The 15,263-nt window shown below is 44.3% G+C and overlaps 1 protein-coding gene across 2 annotated transcripts in view; it reads left to right on the forward strand.

The window, feature by feature from the left end:
* The window catches only part of CASZ1 (castor zinc finger 1), a 194,614-nt gene that overhangs the window by 366 nt on the left and 178,985 nt on the right, over nt 1–15,263 (forward strand). Inside the window, exon 1 of one of the 2 annotated variants that reach the window (XM_075280010.1) lies at nt 5,196–5,308. The exons of the other annotated variant lie outside the window; for it this stretch is intronic. The gene's annotated coding sequence lies outside the window, so the exon portion shown is untranslated. Of the gene's footprint in view, nt 1–5,195; nt 5,309–15,263 lie in introns of those variants that run through there. 2 annotated transcript variants of the gene reach the window in all.

The raw sequence follows: 15,263 nt of genomic DNA on the forward strand, positions 1-15,263 counted from the left end.
TGGAGGATGCGGGCATACAGCGGTTGCTAGGGGCAACGACACGTCCACTCCTTGCTGGAGAAAAAAAAAATTATGGCTTGGGTAAAGGCTGCTGCCGCTATACAGACCCAGACTATGGAGGAGATACTGAAGCATCTTGTGCAGTCCAAAGTGCAGCAAAAAGAGACCAACCATTTGCTGTTGGAGCAGATTACTCTCCTTAAAGAGGATGGTGTCACTGGCCTGCAGAGACCTGTGGAGCACAGAGATGAGAAGAAAGTCAGGGCATTTCTTGGCATTGCGGGTTACTATCGGAGGTTTGTGCCAAACTTTGGCTCTATTGCAGCTCCTCTCACTGACCTGACGAAAGGTGGGAAGTCAGTGATGATCCACTGGACACCAGAGGCAGAGGAGGCGTTCCAGAGGTTAAAGCAAGCTCTATGCCAGCAGCCAGTGCTGATAGCCCCTGACTTTAGGAAGGAGTTCCTGGTGCAGACAGATGCCTCAAATGCAGGTCTAGGAGCAGTGCTGTCCCAGGTGGTAAATGGTGAGGAGCATCCAGTGATGTACCTGAGCAGGAAGCTGTCCCCCGCTGAGAAAGATTATGCCATTGTAGAGAGGGAATGTTTGGCCATTAAGTGGGCGCTGGATGCTCTGAGGTATTACCTCCTGGGGAGAAAGTTTAAATTGATCACTGACCATGCTCCCCTTACATGGATGAAAATCAATAAGGATCAATAAGGACAGAAATGCTAAGGGTACCTGATGGTTCCTGTCTCTGCAAAATTTTGTGTTTGAGGTAGAACACAGGCCAGGGAAATGCTGATGCCCTGTCAAGGGTGCATTGCATGATGGCCACAAATGCCCAGCCCTCTGGTCTGGAGAAGAGGGGGGGATATGTAAGCCGATGGCTGGTCAGGTAATGGAGGGGGTGTACATCTCACCCAGACTACTCAGGTGGATGAGATGAGAAAACTCCAGGAATGTTTGTTCTGCTGAGCATTTTGGTAAATGTTCAGTACTGGGCTGGATTTTTAGGAATGACAGGTAGGATTGGTAGTGGGACCTGTCATTCCACCCCCCTCCAGTCCACACTTTGGGGATGTTCTGACAGCGACTCCTGCAGAGTCTCCTCATCAAGGAGGCTTAAGAAGCCAGCTCCAGCAGCAAAACTTTGGCAGAGTTTGGCTGGAGAGCTGACAGAGAGGTCATATTTTTGGGAGCTGTGTCCTGAATGATTCTACTGGATTTTTGGATTTCTGTTATTCTAGGTGAAGTAACCTATTCTATGTTTAGTTAGAGCCTAGCCGGAAAAGTATTTATTTTTGTATTGTTTCCTTTTGTTGCTGCACTACCTTTTTGAGTGAAAATAAACTCTACCTTTGTTTTTGGACTAAAAGAAACTGGACTTGTGTGTCTATGACACCCCACCTAGCAACCCCAGACCCTGACAATATATATATGTATATATAAAACATATATGCAGTAACCCTGTTACTCCCCCCTCAGCAAACATTGTGGTGTGTGCCCTCCGAGTGCCACCCTTTCTATTCCATCTTGGATCCCAGCTAGAAAAATGTCCAGATCAATGTCTTTTAGGTGTACACCATCCTTTCACAGCAGCATCCGATTATCCCCCTCTAGCTGGCGATGCCTGACCACTACCTCACCTTGCGTTTGTCTGTGGCATGACACCAGTCAGTTCAGTGCTTTCCTAGATCTCTCAAGCACAGCCGGATCATGCGCGCCATGCCACTGTGACCTTGGAATCATCTCAGACCATACAGCGACTAAGGCTGGAAAAAAGGTTGGAAACCTGTCAAAGTCTGATTGTATCCTGGTGATCAGCTCTGGCTGCTGGACAGAGACCATGTCGTTACCGCCTGTGTGGATTATTAACACCACCGGGGCCTGGGTGGCTCTGCTGGCATTGACAACTTCCGGCCAAACTTTCTCCCACTTCACGCCCCGTACGCTGAGTCACCGCACTTGGACATCTCTGAAACTCAGCTTGAGGCCCATTGGCCGGACTGCTGCTCGCTTTGCAGCCCAGAAGACATAAGAGTGTCCGATGATCCAAACCAAGGGGGAAGTCCCTTTAACAAGAATATGAGTTAAGAAAAATGAAACCTTTATGAACATGGAATTAATATGTTTTTTAGGGTAAGCCCTCTTTTTTTTTTTTTACTTATAATTAAACCGGGCTGAGTATGCTTACCTAGCCACATACTCATAAGTTACTGCATAAGAAACTGCTAATGCCTCCTTCAGCAGTCGTGTCAATTCTGGATTGCTATGTCCCACAGGAAGGGCGGGCACGGGGAACTCACCAACTCCGCCTTCGGATGGTAATCCGTGAAGCATTCCCACTGGAGACGAGAAAGAGAGTCAGCGATAACGTTGTCAACACCAGGAACATGTCTCACTTTAAACACTATGTTAAATTGCAGGCAGCGTACTACCAGGTGCCTCAACGGACCAGTAGGGAACTGGAAGACAAATGGTTAATAGCCCGGACCACACTTTCATTGTCACACCAAAACAAAATGGGCTTGTTAGTCATGGCTGGTGCCCATAGCTCTAGCGATACCACTATGGGGAATAGCTCCAGCAGTGTTATGTTCTTTGTTGCACCATCTGTTATATAACCATGTGGCCATGGGGCCGCTGATCAACGCTCACTGAACACTGCACCATAACTTGTTGAGCCGGCCATGTCATTAAAAAGCTGGAGGTCCAAGTTGGACAACTCCTTCTCTGGGAAGCATGATATGACTGCATAGTCAGTCAGAAAGGATTTCCAGACTTTCAGAACCTTGGTTATTCGGACATAGTGGTGAGGCATTCTCTTTCCAGCAGTGGCCATGGCCAAACACCTGGAAAAAAAACCCTGCCCATGGGAAATATCCTGCATGCAAAGGTCAATTTCCCCAGTAGTGACTGCAACCGGACCAATGGAACTTTCTTTGATACGAGACACACTTCTGTGTCCTGTTTTAACCTGTGGTGACTGGAGTACCATCCTTTCAGTGTCAATCAGAATTCCCAGGAAAGAGGGGCACAATACCGGGCCCTCAGGTTTATCACTGGCCAAGGGGAGTCCGAACTTATCTGCAAGTAAGCAGCACATGTTGAATAAATAAAGACATTGTGGAGAGTTCTTAGGACCAACAAATAGAAAATCATCCAGGTAAAGTATTACAAAAGAGAAAACAACTCCTGCCACAGTACCTTCTCTAGGAAGGTACTGAAAACTTCAAAATATCGGCATGAAATAGAGCACCCCATGGGTAAGCACATATAGTAGAACCTCCCTTCAATCTAACAACTAGAGATGAGCGAGTAGTATTCGATCGAATAGTAGAATTCGATCGAATAGCTCCCTTTGCATAGTTATTGGTGTACTCGGTCGAATACCATGCAGTAAACATTCGATTCCCCTCCCACCTTCCCTCGCCCCTTTTTTTACAAAAACTATGCAGGGGAGGTATTCGATCAAATATACTGGCTCATCTCTACTAACAACCAAGAACCAGAAGTTCGTGTTGGATCTGCGCTCGCTGGTGAAGGAATGATGCAGAAACCAGATGGTCCAATGGGATTATTTTATTATGGTATAGCATGATGCGTTTCGGGCCACTACGGGCCCTTTTTCAAGTGCAAACGAAACTCTTGACACGTCAGGCCAGGTGCATCCTTTCTACGGTCACCAGTGTTCTCTGGTTTACAATGTACTCACTTTGGGGACATAAACCTTGCGCATCTCAAGGCCGCCTGGGCCCCCCCACAGATGGTACATTCATGCTTAAATTGACATGAGGCATAATATCTACATCCGACATGCGCCTGTCTTGCGGGTTGCCGCTGTGGGCGACCATGCTCTTGCAGCAGCTGCCAGCTGAAAGGGAGACCTTGCCAGCTTGGGGATCATCATTATCTGAATCCATATATCAGTAGCTTTTGAGGCCCATCCCACTTCTGGGCGCAACGCTAAAAGCCTCCAATATTCCTCATCGTACCTCCACCATTCTGAACCACCATACACCTTATATGCTATCCGAGGGTGGCTGCAGCAGAGCTGGTCCGGTTACCATAGCCTTTGAGACATTTGTCGATTCCGGTGTGGCCCTGGGCTCTCTTCTACGACTCTTTGAACCCACATGGCTGTGTGACCTTCAAGATCTGTGTGAATCCCTTGATGAGCCTGAGGAGTGCGATGCTAACCTCTCCCTGCTATAGCCGTGATGACGCCTTCTGCCTTGCCTCTGGGACCTAGAACTACACTGACTTGGGGGACTCCCAGCGGATGATCCACTGAGGGATCTATACCGGCTACGGCAGGGGCTCTTACTGTTATGCGGGGAGTTACTGGACCTAAGAGACCCGTGTGTCTCAGAAACCCTGTAAAGGCGGTCATCCGAGCGCCGGGAGTCGAAGGACCAAGGGAACTTTTTGGAGAGTCTAGGTGCATGGGGTGTTATAGGAGCATTTTCGCCCACAAGTAACTCCCCACCGCCATGGCCTGTACAAAGCGGCACTGGGATCGCATGGGGGGGCAGCAGTTATTGGGCCGAGATAAAAGCCTCCCCTGCGGTCCTAGCATACTGGGCAGGGGAGTGTTGGGGTAAATATAACTGTGTGGCGAGTGGGCTACTTGGGAGCTGACTGGGGGAGCTGAAGTTATTTGTGGCTAACTATCTGCTGGCAGCCATGTGTTGACCCCTGGGCCTACCAGGTTTTTGGTCCACTTGGCCTTTTGGGCCTGTGCACGTTTGGCTGCAGTGTCCAATGGCCGGCGCTGTTTCCGCCTAACCACCTTCTCTGTACGGGTGCAGGTTGCTCCACGTGCATGGGCTTTAACCCTGCTCCATGTAGGAGGGGGGCTTGGTGAGAGTCGGCTGGCGGTCTGACCGTCCTCACTGGACGGGCTGTGTGCTCCGCTGGCTGCTGTGGGGGGGGAGGACACTAGACTTAAGCCCCGCTCTCCTGGAGCAGGGACTCCAGCCAGGCTGTCCCTTTCTGACTTACTTTATGTAGCAGCTGCTCTAAGAGCTGCTGGTGGTGCTGGTGCTGCTGCTGCTGCTCCTGCTCCATAGCGTGGGGTTGGAAGGCAGCAGGGCGAGGGTTAAGCAGGGAGAGAGAAAGTGAAAGAAGTTGTTTCGTAGGCACTGGCAGGGAGGACTTCCAAGAGGACTTCCCCGCCCAGCGCTGCACTGAATACACACACGGCCGCAGCAGTGACATCTGCTGACAGGAGGAAAGTTACCCGGCTGCTGCTGCCTGGGGGCCCCTGAGCACAGAGGACAGGAGCCCGGCCACTGACTGCTCAGTAAGTACCCATGTCCTGCCAGCATCTATCGGGGCTCAGGGAATCTTTCCCACATGACTGAAGACTCTTTATACTTCTCCTATATAAGGTGCATGGCTTAGGAAGGTTATCTAGAGACCCAATGCAAGGAGAGGGACAGTCCTTGCTTGAGGTTTCCAGTTTGGGAAGTTATCAGATTCTTTCCTGACACTTTAGTAAAGTTGTATTCTGTAATGTTATGTGTAAAGGGTATAGAGTGTATATACTGTGTATTGATCTATATCTATTGATCTGATTAGAATACAATATGGACAGGTGTTATTTTAGACTCTGCATCCCTGGGCATATTGCAATGACCCTAATATTTAATGGTGCTGTTCTGATGGGTAGCGTTAGCGCTGCCTCCGCTGCTGCCGCCGCTCTTCCAATGTCATGTGAAGACGCCACGTTATGGGGAATATTGCTGAACCTGGAGTAATCAAGTTTCTGCGATCTTGTGCCTTCTCCTGTTTAATTTATTAGACTGGTTATTTATTCTGTTGATGATAATCTGTTGCTGGTTTCCATAGAGATGTCAACGGATCTCTTTCAGAAATCACACTCTGTATAACACCAGGGCATTTTAAAGGGCCAGCTTGATGTTTGCAGACAGTAGCTGTGAAGTTTTCCGAGGTTGTTTAAGTCTCCAGTATATTTGGTTTTATGGAAGGGAGGTTGCACTTGCAGTTGTGTGCCAAGCCGAGCTTATTATGGCTAACACAAAGTCATGGCTTTGATCCTCAAGTTGCATCATTATTTAAAATAGATCATTTTTCTCTCCCCCAGCTGAAAATCTCAAAAACCTTTCAAGATCAAAGACTTTGGCGAAGAACTATTGTTTTAAAAGAAGCGAACTTAAAAACAATAAATTTTTTTTTTCTTTTCTTATAAAATAAGGTTTCCACGATCTGCTCGTTTTGACCTAAATGAGGAATTTTTAGCAGTAAAAACAAAGCTACTCGACTATAATGTTGTTTTATACTTAATCCTTGTGATGTATAAACAACTTCAAAGCTGCCCCCGGTTTGTGCTGTGAACGTTCAGATCTGGTGATTTTATTCTGCTATAATCCAAGTTTATAGACAATCAACAGACACAATTGTGAACTTGTCTATGAATGGGTGACGTGTGTGTTGTAGGTATACTTTTGTATATGTTGTGTATCTTTGGAGTGTGTGAGTATATATCTGTGCGTGTTTGTGTGTCTGTATTGAGCATGCATTTCCAAGAGTTGGAGTGGTGTATTTCAGTTTACTTGTGTGTTTGTGTTGCTTTTGTATGGTGTGTGTTAGTTTTCACATTAATATCTGTGTGTCCATGTTGTGTGTTTGTGCTATGTGTGTGACTGTATGTATGTTATATATGTAAGTGTACCTGTGTGTGTGTATATAATTGTACTTGTGTGTTTACATGCTGTTTGTATGTGTTGTGGAGTGTGTGCCTATGTAAGTGTACCTGTGTGTCTGTGTATATAATTTCACACTTTAGGGGATTGTAGGGTTATAGGTTGGACTTGATAGACTGATGTCTTTATCCAACCTCATCTACTATGTAACTATGTAACTATGATGTTTGTATGTGTTGTGGAGTGTGTGCCTATGTAAGTGTACACACGTCTGTTGTGTATTTAATTTGATCTATGTTGTGTTGTACTGAGTGTTTGACTGTGTGATTTTTATAGACATCCCTTAAAATGACTGAAAATCTAAAGTTTGCTAGAATAAAGGGGTCTGTGCATTGTAAACTTCATTAGTAAGCCCAGGCTAGAGCGGATCATATTGTTATTATTCTCATAAAACATAAATCACAGTCAGTCTGTAAATGTGTAATAAGATGCGGCCTTAACCATAACCTGGATGAAAACCATATTCCTCCCCAGCCCTGATCCCCCTGGCAGGTCTCTGTGGCTTTCCTTTCATTGTATTACCAGGACTTTGTTACCATGTAGCTGTCTGCACGTGTGTTATTTGTGTGTCTTTTTGCCTTTAATGATGCATTTTGTTTGTGTTTGTTTGTGTAATTTGGTTCCGATGCAGAAATGACTGTGACAAGTTAGAAAAAAACAAAAAGGCTGTACAGCTTTAAACTCAGGAGTTTGCATATTCTCCTCGGATCTCTCCCCTTTGCTAATTATTGTGTTGTTTTCAGAGCAAATATGTCATATCCATGGCGACCAGGCAGGTTTATTGTCTTTGTGAAGGAATAGCTCACATAAGTAATTAATGACTTCTTTTTTTTTTTCCTCTCTGGCTTAGGTTAAACAGATCATTCAGGGAAAGTCATATCTCCCCCCTTCTGGTTTTTTATAACACAGTGACACAAGAAAATTAGTTAGAACAAGACAATACTTTAGTGGCAAAGTCGACGGCGTATTTTATTATTATATTATTTTTTTTGTCTTTTAAAAGCTGTAGTGTCAGCTTTCAGACAGACGAGGTTGTCATCCTTACACTGTTAGCAATTTGGTTTGTGGTGCAGGAAATCCCTGTAAGCAGAAGTGTTCAGTTGTAGAACAGAATTGAGGCGGCAGCATCCTGAAGGAATTTACAGCGAAATCCTCCCCATGGAACTTACAACATCGAGGCTTCGTCCTCTTCTTCTGCAGCCGTATTCATTTTAGCAGCTTTTAATTGAAATGTTTACTAGACAGGGGGGCGAGAGTACAGTCAGCAGTAGGTGTAAATCGTCCCACGTAATGTTACAGCAGCCACTCCTATATAAAGCCCTGGCGATTTCCAGAGGACGTTGGGGGATTATGGACAAAACTTTTTGAAAGGTTTGTCTCAGTGACTTCCAGTGCCCCGTATGTGAAATGACTGCGCTAACAGCAGCTCCCTTATTAAAACCCTTAATCTTTTATCTAGCTAACCCAGCTATCCATATGGACGATTTAGTAGGATTAGCAATTTGTGTTTGTATTCCTTTTATTTAGAAGCTGAGCTCTTCTTTACAGAGATCCGCCAGCCAAAGTGGTTCCCCCGTCTCTCATCTATTGGTCTCCCGCTGTGAAGAATTTTGTGGTCAATGTATGAAACATACATCTATGGGTTGGGTTGCTTTAAGAGCATGCACTTGTTCCTTGCTGTCCCATCTGTCATTTATGTCTACGCTCCCCCCCCCCCCCTCCCCATTCAGTATAGTTGTGTGTTCACTGTTTACAACACCCACCTAATTTATTGAAGAGCACAAGCAGTGGAGTTGCTGTCCTCTGGCTAACATGGTCAGCGTTGCTTGTGATTGAGCCTTTCACTGCTTGATATCTTCCTTAGAGGAGCTCCGAGCGGGGCTATACTGTAACTCATTGCTAGCCAGTGGTCCGGCGCTGTGCACAGCTTTGCTGTCTTATTTATATCTGTGTCGACAGACCCTGGGCACTTTACATTGACACTAGTCCGTCCTGTTCAATAGAAGCAGTTGGTTAACACGTATGTTAATGTCTATTGAGTGAAACTTGTAGTCGATAACTCATGTTTGGGAACTAAGTATATTATGACGTGATCGCCAACCTACCTCTTATGCTCATTTGCCGCGTTTTACTGTTTTTTAATGCCTCTTATTTAGGAACATATCTATATAGTTCAGGCCTTTAGTCTCTCTTTGATAAATCTGAATTTCTAGTCTTTGTATTTTATGCTTTTGACTGTTTTAGGTTTAAGACAAAGTTTACTTGCGTAAAATGACGGTTGTTTATACCCCCATTATTTTACCCTACATTTCCACTTTCATAGAGGTAGTTCTGCTGGGAGCTAGGTAAGACAGCCTAGCAGCCAGGTTAACCCTCTTTGACAGAATACCGCAGCTTAAATGAAAGCAAGAATAAGAGAGAGAGAGAACATCGTAAATTTTGCTAAAATTAATCAGCCGTTTAAGGGCTTCCCATTAACGAGGTTTTCTAGGCAGGCTGCCTCCTCGCGTCCCCGGTCAAAGTCCGGGAGGGGGATGAGAAATTTGAAGAGGAATAATAAAAACAAAAGAAAGGGTGGAATTATAGAATATAAATCCTCAAGTGTCCTTGATCCATATTGTCAGATTTTTTTTTTTTTTTTTGGTCTGATTTGTCCTGTGTGCCTTTGACAGAATAGGCACGTAGAGAAGAGAGCGACAGAGAGAGAGGGAAGGAGCGCGACGTGACGGTCCTTTGGAGCTCATTATCATTCTTAATAAGTCTTAAGGAATAAAGAGGAGCATTGAGTATAAATGCCGGGTAATCCTAACACTCCTCAAGGTGAGAGGAGTCTTAAGGACAAATAGGAAAGAAGGCAGAGGAGAGAAATAACAGTGGCCCTAAATTTCTCTCTTGGATAACAAGAAGGACCACGAAAGAGGCTCGAGTGAAAGTTGCATCTCTTTTCCCTAGAAATATATGAATGTCGATCAAAGGGGTGGAAGATTTCTTTGAGGAAGGAGAAAGCACTTAACAGTTTCATTAGAAAAATGAGATGGTTATGCTAGTCTCTTGTCGAAACCCTTTATCCTCTCTGGTCACGGGAAGGAGACTGTAGACCTGAGTGATGCACTGCTGTACTTGCCTAATACTGTCTGATATTGTGTGTGGGGAAGGGGGGGTTGTCTTTCTTCTATATTTTCGCCCAAAGCCTGTCATTCTTTATATCACAGGGTCCCCATGTGTTCTGTCAGCAATTCCTGGTTCAAGCCTGGTCCCCAAACAATTCCTTTATGGTGTAATTCCTGCTCACGTTTCTGTTCTCTGCGCCTCTCACATGCTGGCTCTTCTTGCAGCTCAGTTCCAAATCCTGATTCCCCCAAATGTCCTTTATATCAGATTCCTTCAAGGAGTTTCCCTTTCAACTAATAATCTTCATTTTCTTTAAGTCTGCTTTGCAGTTCTTTCAGCTTCTATTTCTTTCATAAAATAAAAGTTGGGCCCTGTGTGCCAGTATTTAACGTGTCTATGAACAGAGTTTGTCTACACCAAGGTTTTTTTGTAATGGTCTTTAGACTCCTCAGACTTGTCTCCACAGGTAAATGACACGCTTCGACCAGTTATAGTTCTACTCAAAATAGAAATCCCAAAGCCAAAAATACATGGACAATGATCTGCAGATGTGCCCATTGGGACCAGCTGCTAAATTAATGCATAGAGGATGGTGAAACGTAAAAGTACTAACATAGGTCCAACTGGTTGGTCTTGTTCCGCATGCTACTGTCTTCCAGTGTTGATCCAGAAGAAGACAGAACATTCCCTAGGAATAAATCTCTTGATCGATCTAGCTGGGAATCTACTTCAGATCACAGGAACAAAACCATTTTTATATATTTTGGTTGTATTGACCAATTTATTGTTCCTTGTTCTTCATCCTCGGAGATTCTCAATATCCTAGGCAGTGACTCGTTCCTTAGTGATGCTATGTTAGGAGAGATGGGGAGACATTTGCTGAGGACAGTGTCAGAAAGACAATGGTGATACACTGAAGACCACAATGGCCGCACATGGAATTAGTACGAGACTTTGGTAAACTGAAATAGCAAAACTACAAGGTTTCTCTCAAGTGTATATAATGTATTAACTACATTTTCAACCATCTCTTAGTGTAATGGCTCTACAGGGATGTATAGGTTACTATGAGGGTAACATAACTGGAACATGGTAGGTTTGGTTCTGAGTCTATATTGACATATCCAGTGTTCTGTTCCATCATAGGAGCAGAAAACTGAAAATGGCAAATTGCAGAATCAGTGACTGACACCAGCGGCGCCTGGTAGACCACATTTGCTTATAATGGCCTCTGGCGGAGTTTCTTCATAGTGTTGTTGTTTTACTGGGAGAAATAAAAAAAAGTGCTGAATGTTGCACTATTTTTTCCAAAATTTGTGCTGGAATCTCTTTATAGAGCCTCCTCTGCAGACGTGTCACAGAAATACTACATAAAGCAGTGAGGGATCAGGCAGCTATCTGAGGATGATGAAATGCTCTGAAATTTATTAAGGTTGGATTCAATGGGGTCCCTTGAACTCCAGTGGTGTCCACTATTTTTGTGGTCCATTTTCCTTGCTTCTGAAGCTTTGATGGACCAGAAGATTGGACATCTGGTGCAGATGTGAACTAAGCATAAGCCTTATTGTGTTATAGCCTTTGTTCATGAAAGATCTGTGACATTTATGCCAGATCCATTTTTAGACAACTCCAATGAATCTTAAAGTAGTGGTCGAGAGTTTAAGACATTAAGGAAATGTTACGGTATTAAATAACTAAACAAACATGACTTATCTGATAAATCCATTGCCAGTGCTACTGTAGTCCCTGCTGGTCTCTGTATTTTTCTGGAGCGATGACATGTAGTGTATCCATGTATCCACTACAGTCATTCACTGGCCACAGCAGTCATGTGCTGTTACTGTACATACTACATACTGACTGGCTTCAGCATTCAATTGAATCGCCTGTCAGCGAGGGGCCACCAGAACAGGGGAACTTTTTTATTATTATTTTCTTATACAAGGGTGGGGCAAAAGGTATGAACCGGTTTTAAAGGGATATAAAACAAAATCAACTCAACTTACAGAAATTATGTTTATATTGCTTAATTCAGTTCAGAATCTAGATTTCTTACATTAAGTTTTAAAGATGATATCAGGAAGATGGCGGCCGTCAGCAGCGATACACTCTTGAAGGCGAAATCTGAAGTTTTCAACAGCTCTTCTGCACATTTGGATGGGTATTGCCATAACTTCCTCCCTGATTCTGTCCTTAAGTTCTTCCAGGGTATGTGGACGATTTTTAAAAACCTTTTCCTTTAGGTACCCCCAAAGGAAAAAGTCACAAATGCTCATATCTGGTGAGTGCGCAGGTCATTCCACATCACCCCTCACAGAGACGAGGCGCTGGGGGAACATTTGCCTCAATCTCGCCATTGAAATCCTAGCAGTGTGGGATGTAGCCCCGTCCTGTTGGAACCAGATGTCTCCCAGATTAGTTGCTTCACTCAATTCTTCCAACTGAGGTTCAAAAAACTCTTCTAACATTGTCACATAACGCTCAGCGGTGACAGTGACGGTTCGCCCATTATCCTCGAAAAAGTAAGGACCAATAATCCCAAACTGGGATACTGCACACCATACAGTCACTTTAGGGGAGTGACGTGGCCTCTGGTGAATTTCCATTGGGTTTTCATTAGCCCAATAGCGAAAATTCTGCTTATTAACAGCTCCACACAGGTGGAAGTGGCCTCGTCACTGCTGAAAAATGTGGAATTTTCTGGAATTCTCTCCAACATTTCTTGGCAGCAGTTTAGACAATTTTCGAAGTCACGGGGAAACAGCTCTTGAACCACTATTATTTTGTATGGGTGAAACTGTAAATCTTCGTGCAAAATTCTCCTTAAAGATCTGCTAGACATGCCCAAAGCAACTGCATGCCTACAGGCTGAGCGCCTGGGAGACACTTCAGCATTTCTTACCAGGATGACATTTTGAGGTGTTCTTACTGTTCTGGGTCTTCCAATTGCCGAAGGAGTTGCTGCTGAACCAGTTTTTTTCCAGTGTCCTAGCCCAACGTCTAATTGCATTACCCCCGGGGACGTTACCCCCAACAGGGATATTGAAGTGTAGTCGGAAGGCCCTCTGCGTGGTGATAACAGAACGGCCAGTTTGAAAAAATGTCCTCACAGCAAACCCACGATGCTCTCCCGTCCAAGGCATGGATGCTACTGACAACTAGTCCCTCCCACTCCCACAACGAGGCCCCGCCCCTCTTCCTACCACCACCACCACCACAGGGTGAGCGCTAGCCGGTCAAAACCAGTTCATACCTTTTGCCCCACCCTGTAGTTCCTGCTGCTAGTTTACTTACTTAAATTACTGAACAATCCTTTTTATGGATACTATTGACGCTAGGTTCACACCTGCGTTCATGTCTCCGTTCTATAGTTTCCGTCTTCTGCATGGCAGAAGACGGAAACCATAGACCGGGTCCGGCCGTGAGTGGCGGTGAGCGTTTTAGGCTCTCCGCCGCGAAACCGGATTTTTTAATCCGGACACAGAGTACTGCATGTCCGACTCTGTGTCCGGATTATAAAACCCGGTTTCGCGGCGGAGAGCGCAAAATGCTCACTGCCGCTCACGGCCGGACAGCTTTCTCACCCATTCAAATGAATGGGTGAGAAAGTCTCCTGCAGGCTTCCGTCTCCTGCATCTGTTTTATGCAGGAAACAGAAACCTGCAATAAGGACAGATGAACGCTGATGTGAACGAGCCCTAACTTATAATTGGTTCCTGCAGGAAAGTGCTGCAAACTTTTGTTGCCCTACTGTCAAAAACACCAGAACCTCTGATGAAAATATAAAACACACGTCTGAATAGGGCTTTATATTTTATTTTTTCGATGACATTGGCTATTGTGGTGTTGTGGTTCTGTCACTGTGAAGGTTTGCACTAATGAAATTGACTTTATTTTGTTGGTTCTCAACTTTTGTGATAGATTGAAAGATCCTATGCCCAGGGTCAGCCTCTTGAATAATACATGAGCAACACATTCATATTGAATGAATATTAATTTGGGAGACTTTTGGTGTAAAGTTGTTCCAAGCAGTGATTTCCCTATATTTTCAGAAATTATTGGCATTCTCAATTATTGGTCTGGTTACAAAAGAATAAATTAAAACATTAGCGTAGTTGGACACCGGAATAGTAATAACACAACATTGCTTGGTCTTTTTTGTAACACTTGACCCCTGGGCTGATGATACATTGCACACCCATTTGGGGTAATTTCAGGCGACAGAGCTGTCATCTAGAAATTTGCATTGTACATTTAATGTAGCAGCTAGTTTTCCTAATGAAATTATCACAAGTGGATGGGAATCGTGTAGGCCCCTCTTCAGGGAAGCGCGTCACACGGCACTAATTTCATAGCAATATTCATGAGAGAGCCATTTCATAGATTGGCCGAGCAGATGCTTTTACTCAAAAAATGTTCTACGTTCCCTGATCCTCTTCAGCAGCTGGTTCAAAGTGGAGAGCGTCCTCCCCCCTTCGTAGTTGGGGCTTCTGTCAGTAGCTCGGGATTGGGGAGTCTCAGAAGGGACGTGCACTCAGGGCTTCAGAAAGATGAAATGTGGTAAGTTTATGAAAGTGTGTATTAAACGCTGTCCTGGGTCTCTAATTTCACTGCAGTATGCCAAAACACTGAGTTTCTTATTTCAGTTAGTGTGATCTTCAGGGAGGTTAATTTCCATGACGAACTGCAGGCCACGCGCTTAAAGGATTTATCTAATTAGAATGACACTTTTTTTTTCCCCTCTTCCCTTTTTGGAGAAATATAAAGGACTAGAAGGGATATTTAAACAGTGGCGGGAGTAGCATCCGCTCACATCTGGCTTCAACGTGCTTCTGTCATCTAATACTTGCAAGATTTTTCTTACAGACTTTGTAAACAAGCCCCTAAGTACTTAGGTCATCTTATTGGTTTATATGTATTTATTATTGTTCCAGTCTTCCCGATGGAGAATGTATTCATTTCTCTATTATAAAATGCACTGCGCTATGGTTGGCATACTATTTTAAGCCAACCTGTGATATACGGTCTGTTGTAGGATCTATGGAAAAGGTTCAGTATATTTTTTCCCCATAAGGAATAATCAAATAGACGCTGGGGTTTAAACAAACTTTGCCTAAAGGATGTAGAGGCGATTGTAAAAAAAACTTTGTAATATATCTTATCAGAAAGAAATGCCTCTTATCAGGATGTTTCCATACTTCCCTTCCCTCTGCTAAACAACTTTCACTGTGAAAATTACTGCTCTATCTGACTTCAGGTCACATGACTCATTTTTTATAGAAGTCTATGGAGAGGGGGGTGAGGAGGCGAAGCAGGAGAGAACAGAAGAAATTCAAGGAATAGAAGGCCTCTATCACAACCATAGTACTTTACTCACATCTGTACATGGAAGGGTTGGTTCACACTAGCACTTGTATTCTG

The sequence above is a fragment of the Leptodactylus fuscus genome, chromosome 6, assembly GCF_031893055.1.
Source record: "Leptodactylus fuscus isolate aLepFus1 chromosome 6, aLepFus1.hap2, whole genome shotgun sequence".
NCBI lineage: Eukaryota > Metazoa > Chordata > Amphibia > Anura > Leptodactylidae > Leptodactylus > Leptodactylus fuscus.